At 63.4% G+C, this 10,231-nt stretch overlaps 1 long non-coding RNA gene and 1 other non-coding gene across 2 annotated transcripts; one reads left to right on the forward strand and one right to left on the reverse strand.

The window, feature by feature from the left end:
- Nucleotides 1-6: 6 nt before the first annotated feature.
- On the forward strand, nucleotides 7-6,293 carry LOC112962391. The gene is made up of 4 exons (XR_003252292.1): nucleotides 7-142; nucleotides 251-424; nucleotides 3,035-4,776; nucleotides 5,137-6,293. It is a non-coding gene; the product is annotated as an uncharacterized LOC112962391 (long non-coding RNA).
- A 1,273-nt stretch (nucleotides 6,294-7,566) lies between these two features.
- Nucleotides 7,567-7,639, reverse strand: TRNAR-CCG. Its single transcript has one exon. It is a non-coding gene; the product is annotated as a tRNA-Arg (tRNA).
- Nucleotides 7,640-10,231: the final 2,592 nt, after the last annotated feature.

Here is a 10,231-nt window from a genome sequence, read left to right on the forward strand (position 1 = left end):
GAGCGCAGGGGAAGGCCCCGTCCCTGCCCGCCCTGGGGATGCGGTGGGAGGAAAGAGCAGCACAGGGGCGAGTCGCCGCGTGGCGGTTAACCCTGTGTCGCCCTCCTGGGAGGCGCGAAGGTGTCCGGCGGGCAAGGAGCTGGTAAGCGAGCTGTGTGGGGACGTGACTCCTCTGTGGAGGGCATGAAGAGGAGACAAGTGCCTGCCGGCCGCTTTGCGCTGCTGCTAACTGAGCTTTACTTTCCACCAGGGTTCCYAGCTGTCAAGCTCCGTAAACGTCTTGTGGCTCTGCTAACTCAAGAAGAGGGACGGATGCATTGGAGCTGCACATGCCTGGGACAGGAGGCAGGTGGCCACCGCTCCCCTGAGGTGGCTGGGGAGGTTCGTGCCTGCCAGGAGCAGAGCAGGAGCGCGGAGCGCTGCGGTGAGCTTGCCGGGGCGCGTTAGCTCTTTGGCCTTGTGTCCCTGCTGCTTATCTCTATGAGCAGCGATAGTAGTGCCAGCCATCGATCGGAACCGCTACGAGGCCCTGGAAGTGACGTGAGGTCGCTGGGGCCAAGCTGCTATTCCCCTGGGATCTCGCAGTCGGCGCTAAAGGCCGAGGTGGGGATAGCTGCACGGAGGCGCTAATGCTTTGCTTGTGGGGGCAGTGCTGCCGGAAGGGCTTTGGCACCTTTAACTGTGGAGGAAGGTAGATTCCTGAAGGAAGATGACAGCCAGCTGGAAAAGAGGGCGCACAGCTGCAGACTTGTTAGTCCAGAGGGGAGAGTGTCAGGGTTCTTGCATAGATTGCTGACATAAGCCCGTAGGGGGCTGTAAATCACACCGATCGTGGCAAAGGTCAGGGTTCGCCAGAGGTGTTTCCTTGTAACTCAAGGGCAAAGGTAACAGGCAAAAAGACCACTGAACTGGATATAAGGCGGATCACGAAGCTGTGTGACCTTAACCGCGCAGAGCCTAGCACTATCGGGAACACGGGACAAAGCCATAAAGTTCTTGGCATGCATGAGAACAACTTTTGATACGGAAAGGTCGTGGGGTTTCTTTTGAGTTTGATCCTGACTGATAGGAAAGAAACGATTGAGAACCTGCTCTCCGATGGTGGCTGGGAAGAGAGGAATTCTTCTTAGGGAAGAGGCGGAACAGCCAGATACAGGCAGTAGGCTCCAGGAAAGCCTGTTTGAGCTGTTGCTTTGTAGACCTGAGAAATGAGAGCGGAATGGGCTGAATCCCCGGACACCTGCTTTYGCAGGATTCCTCTATCCCTAGCGGCTGAGGCCGGACGCTGCAGGAGGGCCCCAGCCTGTAGGGTCGCAAGGCCTGATCCGTTCGGCGTTGGCTGAGCGGTGAGCGGAGGCGCCGCTTTGGAAAGCAGCGGGAGATGCGGGAGAGGCAAAGCAGTTAGTGAAGGAGCCGGGAAAGCGCAGGAGGCAGCGGAAGAGGGGGCTGGTGCGGGACGGCGCCCTCCGAGGGGGGCTGCGCTGGGAACGGAGGTCTCCTCGCGTCGCAGCGCCGCCCGGGCAGGCCGAGGTGGCCAGGCCGGCCCGAGGGGAAGGAGACGTGCAGAGGGCACCGGGGTGAACGATCGGGGAGGGTGGCTGCTCCCAGCCGAAGGCAGTCCTTCCCCCGCGGGCACCACGTCCCGGTGCAGAGGGAAGAGGGCTTCCGTCCTCGCGCCAGGTTCTCCGCGCTCTTCGTCCCCAAGCAGTGGGATACGCGGCCGGGTGAGCAGGGAGGGTGGCGGTCGCAGCGCGCTGCCTCCGTGGTCCCCTCGTGACGCCAGGCCCAACACAAGCATCAGGAAGGGTCCTGCCTGCAGGGGAAGAAGATGGAGGAGGCTGTAATCGGACGGGATATCTCGTTAGCCTCCAGGGGCTCCGTGTGGCGCAAGGGAGATTGGGCRGGAGCGTCCCTGCCTCCGTTCCCATCCCGACAAGAACACGGGTGCACAGCACAGGGCAGCGGCCAGCCGAGGAGCTGGCTGCTTGACTTTCCACTGCTGCGTGCCTCTACGCCCCTGGCCTGGGCTTCGGCTAACCGCACAGGACGTGGGGCGCTGCCGGACAGGGCAGATACTGGCGGGAGAACCGACTGTAGTTACAGGCGGTGCCGTGGGATGGCTCGATGTTGCGGGTGGGGAAGGGGCGCGATGGGAGAAATGGCTGAACGTCGCGGAGGGGAGCCCTGGGCACCGTCGGGGCAGGGGAGTCCTGCAAGGCCAGCAGCGCCTGGGGACYCGTGTCGCTMATGAGACCAAGGTGACCCAGGTAGYGGTATGAAAAACRCCAAATTTGGGTACAAAACAGTTGCCTGGAGAGGTCTGCCTGCCTGCCTGCTGCGGGGATTGCTGCAGGCCTGCCTCTGCCGGGCTCAGGGCCGGCGTCCCAGCGAGGCCGGAGCCGTCCCTCAGGGCGCGTGCGCCCTCTGCGTTTGCGCGGGTGCTGCCCTGCTCTCCCCGCAGGCGCCGCGAGGCGGGTGATGGCCTCTGCCCGAAGACCCCAGGAGAGCTCTGATCCGACGTGGCGGGTCGCTGGCGTGTTCTCGCGTGGCGGCGACAGAGAAACGCGGCCCGAGCCGCAGTGCGCAGTGAGACTTTGGGCAGGAGGGAAGGATTGCACCTCGTCCCTTGCAGCGCAGCGCGGCGGTGGTCAGGCACCTCTGCGGGGGCGCGGAGCCGGGCCTTTCCCCTTGGTCCTGCGAGACAGGCGGCGGCAGAGCCGGGGCGGAGGCTGGGGATGGCTCGGGGTGGCAGCCTCCGAGGGGGCGCGGGTTTGGGGTCGAGGCCTCGCCGCCGGCCCTGCGAGCAGAGCCGCGATCGGTGCCGTCTGGGCAGAGAGGGTGGCTGGGGAGAGCGCCAAGCGAGAAAGTTCCCGTTTCGCCCGAGGGAAAGGTGCAGCTGCCAGCCGCAATCGGGACTTGCCAGGGAGGAACTTCACTGTTAATGAAACGTGGTGTCAGGATGATTCAGGATCCGTGTTTTGTAACCGTGTTGCTTTGGAAATACGCACTTCAGAGAATGCTGGTTTACCCTCAGGTCCTCTACGGTGATAAAAGAAGCCAGTTCTCAGAAGCGTGACTCTTAAAAAAGCGTCCTGTCCCCACTGGTCTGGCAGATGTGGAAAACGGAGGTGACTGGGACACCCTAACAAGCGCTCAGCCGTCGAGACCCCGTACTCCGAAGTGTCTGGAGGGTGACAGGTACTCCGTGCACAACCGCCCCTCAGCTGTCTGCCACCTGGTGGCCACGGCTCTCGGGGAGTCCGTCGCCTTCCTGGGGACAGAAGGCCTTTTGGTCTGGAGCAGCAGAGTGGACAAGGCGCAGCTGAGAAACGTCATCAAGTTCCTTCTAATTCGTCTGGAAATGACATCGATATGTGTAACCTTCCTTCCTCTGAGCCCTCGATTCCAACAAATTCTGAATCAGTCTRGTTTTAACATCAGAATGTGATTCCTTTCAGATGGAGCTCAGCCTGAGACTATTCGCTGGTAACTTTAGGTAAAATATGTTGCAGGATGTAGTAATTCCTGAAATCTCAAGTATCTTGAACCTAGGAAATTCCCAGTTAAATATAAAAGAAGACTCAGACACTCTACCTTAACTTTGCTCTGTCATCAAGTGAACAGCAGAGAAGAAACAATCTAAAAAGAACCTTAAAATCACTCAAATACTTTGCAATTATTATATGGTCTTTGTGTGGAGCCCTAGCTACACAGTATTAGGACTTTTGCTGTGAATAAAGAGAGGAAAAGTTGTTAGTCCACCCACAGCCCAGCTAAACCTAGCGCTGCAGGTGTGTTTGATCTCTTGCTGTAGACTGCAGTGAGTTTTGGCTGCGTGTGCAGCTAGAGAAATCTGACAGGGCAAAGCACTCTGCTTAATTTAATCACTCTAAACTACAGATTAATCTATTGAATTTAGTTTGCCGTAGCTTGGCAGGCTCCAGGGTCCATTTTACGGTGGAGACGATGCCCTTAAATAGAAGGCCTGAGTCGTGTCAGTGAAATGGCATTCTTGGCAACACGCTTTTCTTGAGAGCTTTCATCACAAGGTCACGCGAAACCAGTCCAGCTACGAGCCAGCAAGGACGAGCAAAGCGATGCCGAAGGACTCGCTGCTGCGCTACCTGCTCCGCTACGGAGGGGCCTGAAAGGAGGAAACAAAGCTGCGGCGGGTTTTCACTGTCGCAAGGGTTCGTTCTTCTGAAAATCGTCTTGCCTCTGCCCTAAGCCGCGTTCCTGGTGTGGAGATTGTGTCAGAAACGGTCTCCTCACCTGTGTGCGATGAGGTTCCCCACTGATTATGCTGGTGCTCTGGCGCTGAGTGGCAGTCTGCGTTCGTAGGTTAGCTCTGGCTTTGCACCAGTTTTGGAGCTGGGCCTACAGGCTCCTACAGTCTTGCATTTTCCTACTTCATATCGATAGATGTTACAGTATCCTTAGGCATACTGAAACACGCACGCTGAATTTCCAGAAGGATGGAGAGTTTGACACCTCACTTTAGCAAATTATTGTTAATTAGCCTGTAAAACACAGGAGGTGACATGTGGTTTAGCACAGGGACGCTTGCGGTTCCCAGGGAAGTGAAACAAAGCTGAGCTTGATTAAGCAGAAGGGCCTGACTGTCTCTTTGGGTAAGAAACAAAGTCAGTTTTGAGGAGGAAGATCAAATCTGCTTGTACCGCCTGGAGGGCTTCGGGGAGGAGGCTGGCTGTAAAGCGGACGCGCTAAGGCAGATTCCCTTTACGGACGCAACCTGAACGAGCGGCGCATGAAAAGGTGCAGCCCTTGCAGGGCAGCTGGCGGGGGGGTGTGGGGGGGAAGTGCCGGAGCAGATCTGGCCTTGAAAGACGTGGTTCAGAAAGATGCTTTGAGCTCGGGGTTCCCGGGGGGGTTCACCCTACAAAGAAGGGAAAACTAAGAAAAATCGTGGTCTTAAATCAGAAACGTTAAACTCCGATAGGTTGCCGGGGTGGGGCTCTTTGCGGGGAGCAGGGCTGGGCCTGCGGCGAAGTCCTGGCTTGGAGGGGCCGGGGGCCGGAACTGCGGCGTGAGCCCAGGCTTCGGGCTGCGAGGCTTCGCAGGCTGGCGCTCCGCGGCGCTCATGGCTTAGACCCTCATGCAGACGTTTTCCCGCAGCAAGCGGCTGCCTGTAAAGGGCCGGAAGACGACGCGTGCGATGACTTCGTGGCTGCTGAGTGCTGCTCCGAGAAGGAATCCGGCCAACGTGACACCCCCCTGCCAGCCGGGATGTCAGCGTCTGTGCAGGGAAAAGGGCCTGAAGTTCCTGCGTGCGCTACGGTCGGAGGAGYGACGCCGGGAGGGTCCCTGCCTGCAGCAGCCCGGGGAGCCCCCCCCCCCGGCAATGCTCCAGCAGAGCGGGTGACCTGCGCTGGGGACAGCCAGTTCCAGCGTTAGCCGGTGCCTGCTGTTCAAATAACATCGGATCGCTTCGCAAGGGAATGATCTTTATCAGCGTCTTTGCTGTTGCCAGCAGCGCGAGGCTCTGTCCACTGCCGCTGGGGCACGGAGAGGGCCAGAACGCCCCGCGGTCGCCTGCAGGCAGGAAAACAACGCTCCGTGCCGCCGTTTGTGGCAGGTGCGGGTCCCCGGCGGCTCATACCCCTGGGGATACGCCGTTAGCGGTGGCTTCGCCGGCGGCTCGGGGCGCTTCGGCTTGCCGAGYCGTGGGAGAAGGCCGGCTCCTCCCGGCAGCGCGCAGCCAGCTCGAGCCCGTGGCCCGCAGYGGCGCGGGGCCGCCGAGGCTCGCCAGCAAGCCTTGCCCCGGCAGGACGTTAGAAAGGGCTGGAAGCTTTTATCGCGGCGTGCGGTGACATGACAAACGGTGCCGTTAGCAACCCCGGTTGTTAGAGAAACAGTAAGGCAACGGCAGGCCCTTGAAATAGCCCGTCGCTGTCTGGGCTTGTCCTTCCGAGCAGTCACGTGGCCGTCGCAAGAACGGCACAGGTAATATTACATGATCGCAGAGCAAACAACGTGGTGTCTGTTCTCCCCRCAGCGAGTAAGCCTCCTACCGAAGGCAAACGTTCAGCAAGACTTACACTCGCAGCCTCTCCTTCTGGCTTGCTGAAAAGAAGATAAAGGACAGCTGCCAGAGATCCTGTCTTCGAAAAACAGCCGGTCTTTAAGCAAAACCATCAAATGTGGTGGTTTTATCCTGAAAACTGTCTCATTTGCATAGGTATTCGTAAGCCGTGCCCGCCGTACCCTCTACCTTATGCTGTTGCTTGAAGTTGCTTCTATATCCCTCTTACATTATAATATAATCAAATGTGTCCTGTTGTCAAACATTAACTTCACAAGTGCCTTGGAAAACACAGCTTGACTTGACGGCTGTCTCATAAAGATAGCTGTAGCTAGAATATGCTTGTCACTCGGTGTGCAAACACTGCAAACTAACGCACCTGTGCTAGGAGGTTTATTCTTTTACCACCACTAAGTGGAATCTCATGATTATTTAAATATTAAAGAAACTGCACAGAACTGATTCGCCTTCCAGGAAAGGCCCAAATACCCTTATCTTTGTTATGGAAAGGAGCAAGGAAGCTGCTTGGCCTCTGCGAGCGCCCGCCGTGAGCGTCTGCCTGGAGGCCGGTAGCTGCAGGGATGCTTTGAGGCTGGGCGCCCGGCGAGCGCGGTGGATCCGCCTGCCTCCGGCGTGCCGTGGCACCGTTAGCCGCGCCGGGATTGCCCCAGCTCCGCTTTCGTACGAACCACGGTAAAAGCGGCAGTGGGGTCCCGCTTGCTATTCCTGGGCTCGGCAGCAGCCCTGGCCGGAGCAGCAGGGCTCCTGCTCTCCCAGCGCTGCTGGTCCTCTCGCGGAGGAGGATGCGTGCCGGCTGGTTTCCAATGGGAATTCAGGACAGTCTCTGGGTACACGGCTTGCGTCCGAGCTGCGGGGTGGGCAATAATTAAGGCATAACCCCTTGCTATTGCGGTTATGCGCCTGTGGCAGATCCCGGGCCCTTCCGTGTCGCTCCCCTGCCTGGACGGGGCTGGCAGTGTTCGCTCCGTGCCCTTCCCGGAATGGGGACGCGACCGAGCCCTTCCCCACGTTGCCCTCTCCCCATCGCCGAGAGCGGCCTCGCAAGGGCATCGCAGCCCCCCAGCGCCATGCGCAGGCTCCCCGGCTCCCCCTCCCTGCGCGGCGGGCGACGCTTCGCTCCCATGGACTCTGACGCAGGAGCGCGGAGGCCTTGGAGCAGCTCTTGCCAGTAAAAAATGAGTCAAAGAGAGACAGCGAGCGAGTGCCTCAGATTTTGCACGTCCTCTGCTGAGCAGCAGGGGCCAGTTCTCTGCCCAATCATCGCGGACGCTGGCCCCGCTCCAAGCTTTTCCCTGCCTGCGGAAAACCCACTTGGGGTTTTCCGAGCGCTGGCTCTTCCTGGGCCACGGGCCAGCTCYGCCACCAGTGTCCAGTCGCCTCCCGCCTGGGCTTTTCCCAGTCATTACCTTCCCCCCCCCCGGGCCTGGCCCTGTCCCCTGTGTCCCCAAAGGGGGCCAGCGCTGTCCCCTGGGGGTCCCAGGCGGAGCAAAAGCCACCTGCCGCGACCCAGGTGGGACTCGAACCCACAGTCCCCAGCTCCGGAGGCTGATGCCTTATCCATTAGGCCACTGGGCCCAGCTGCGGGGGTGCCCCAGGCGCGCGGAGCTGCRCCCCGAGGACACCCACGGGTGCCATCACCTCGGGGCAGCACCGCAGCAGGCTCTGGGCACCCGTTCCCCTCCCCGGCGTGCCCAGGGCCGGGGGGGTGACGGCTGGGGAACGCCCGCCCCACGGCACCACAGGGAAGCGGGGCCGCCGCTCCGGCGCTGGACCCGGGCCGAGCAGCCGGCGGCCGCGGGAGCACAGACCAGCGCGGGGTTATCGCGGGCGATAGCGGGGAGATAACCGGGCGGCCGGGCAAACTCCAGGGTGCCTCCTGCCCGGGCACGAAGGCCGCGGCGCTGCGCGGCAGGGGCCCGGCGGCGGGGCGGTGGTGCCGGCAGGGACCCCGATCCCGGCCCCAAGAGCTGGCGGGATCCTGGCTCTGAGCACCGGGCCCCACAGCCCCGTCCGTGGGCACCGGCGCTGGCACAGCCCTGGGGGGACGGAGGGCCGTGGGGCTGGCAGGGTCCCACGAGCCCCCCTTGCTGCGCCGCAGGGTGCTCGGTGCCACCTCGGAGCGGGCAGCGGGGGGCAACAGCACTGCGCTTCAAGGGCAGCCCAGACGCCACGGTGATGGGCGCCCACACTAACGGTCCAGGAGGAGGCTGGAGGCCGCAAGCCCAGGCAGTGCCACGTGCCCCAGCCGGTCTGGCACGCTGCGCTGTGCCGCGTTGTGCCGTGCTGTGCCGCGCTGTGCCGCGCTGTGGTGACTTATCTGCCTTTCCCCGGGCCGCCCCGGGGCGTCTCGGCTGCCCTTTGGCTGCGGGGAGGGTTCACGGCCGCCGCCGGCCGCGGCCCTTCGCCCCGTGCGACGGCTCCGTGGCGCCCGTCTGAGCACAGGGCAGGTGCTGGGGGCGCCCGGGGCGCCCGGGCTGCGCCACCCTGCGCCTGGCACCCGCGGCACGGCGGGTCCCTGCACGGGGTGTGCACGTTGCGCCATGCCATGCCGTGCACGCCACGGTGCCGTGTGCCACCCGGGTGGCCCCCGTCAGGCGCAACTCCCGCTGGCGCCACGCGGCCGGAGCCCCGAGCCGGGGCTGGCGAGTGCCAGGGCGGGAGGGCTGCCGGATCCCGCGCTGGCCCCGCTCGCCGCCCCGCTGCCTCCTCCTGGTGCCTCGGGCGCTCCCGGCCCCGCTGAGCCCCGGAGCGCGCTTGGCCGCCCTGGCTGGCTCTGCCGGCTGTCGAGTGCCTGGGGCCGTGCCGGAGGCGTCCGGCTCTCCCTCCTCCCCGGAACGGCAGGGACGGGAGCGCCGGGCGAGCGGGACCGGCCGGGCCGGCTCTGCCGCCCCTGAGTCAGCGGCGGGCCCCGGGGCGGGCGCGGGGCGGCGGGCGCAGGGCTCGGAGCCGGGGCGCTGGCGTCAGCGCTGGCAGGGCCGCGGCGGGGCTGACTCACTTCCTTCCCCGTCGGGGCCGCCGGAGCACACGTGTGCGCGCTGGACCCGGACCGGGACCAGGACTGGGACGGGCACGGCAACGGGAATGGGAACGGGGTCCGGGCCGCCTGCACGACCCGTGCCAGCCCTGACCACCGCCACCCCGAGGACCTCGCGCCCCACAGGTGACCGCCCGCTCGGGTGACCTCCTGGGGGCTCGGCCGGGGCCRGGGTGGGGGCGAGCGCGGGGGGGCCGCGGCGGGTCGGGGAGCCGCGAGGGGAGCAGGGCGCCTGCAGCACCCGGCGGGGAGACGGGGACCCTGGGGGCAAGCGCAGCACCTGGGGAGAGCCGAGCTCCCGGGGGGGAGACACCCAACACCCACGTGTGAGCCGAGCACCCACGGGTGCAACCAAGAGCCTGGGGCAAGCTGAGCGCCTGGGGGAGAGGTTGGCACCCAGGGATGACATGAGCACCCAGGCGTGGGCTTGGCAACCAGGGGCGGGACAAGCACCCAGGCGTGAGCGGAGCACCCATGGGTGCAACCGAGAGCCTGGGGCAAGCTGAGCGCCTTGGGGTAGGCTGAGCGCCTGGGGGAGAGGTTGGCACCCAGGGGTGAGAGGAGCACCCAGGCGTGAGCTTAGTGCCCGAGGGCAAGGCGAGCACCCAGGCGTGAGTTTAGCACCGGGGGCGAGCTGAGCACCCATGGGTGAGCTGAGCACCAAGGGCTGAGAGGAGCGCCCATGGGCAAGACGAGCACCCAGGCGTTTCGCACCCAGGGGTTGACCTGGGCACCCAGGCGCCAGCCTAATGCCCTGGAGTGAGCTGAGCACCCATGGGCGAGCCGAGCGCCCAGGCGTGAGTCCGGCACCCAGGGGTGAGGCAAGCACCCATGGGCAGGCTGAGCACCCAGGCGTGAGCCTGGCACCCGGGGGGGTGAGCTGAGCACCCAGGGGTTGACCTGAGCACCCAGGCGCCAGCCTAACGCCCCGGGTTGAGCCAAGTACCCATGGGTGAGCCAAGCACCCAGGCGTGAGCCTGGCACCCAGGGGCGAGACAAGCACCCATGGGTGAGCTGAGCACTTGAGGGGGGTGAGCTGAGCACCCAGGGGTTGACCTGAGCACCCAGCCACCAGCCTAACGCCCCAGGTTGAGCCGAGCACCCACGGGCGAGCCAAGCACCCAGGTGTGAGC

This window comes from Apteryx rowi, unplaced genomic scaffold (genome assembly GCF_003343035.1).
Source record: "Apteryx rowi isolate R43461 unplaced genomic scaffold, aptRow1 scaffold_1472, whole genome shotgun sequence".
NCBI classification, from domain to species: Eukaryota; Metazoa; Chordata; class Aves; order Apterygiformes; family Apterygidae; genus Apteryx; species Apteryx rowi.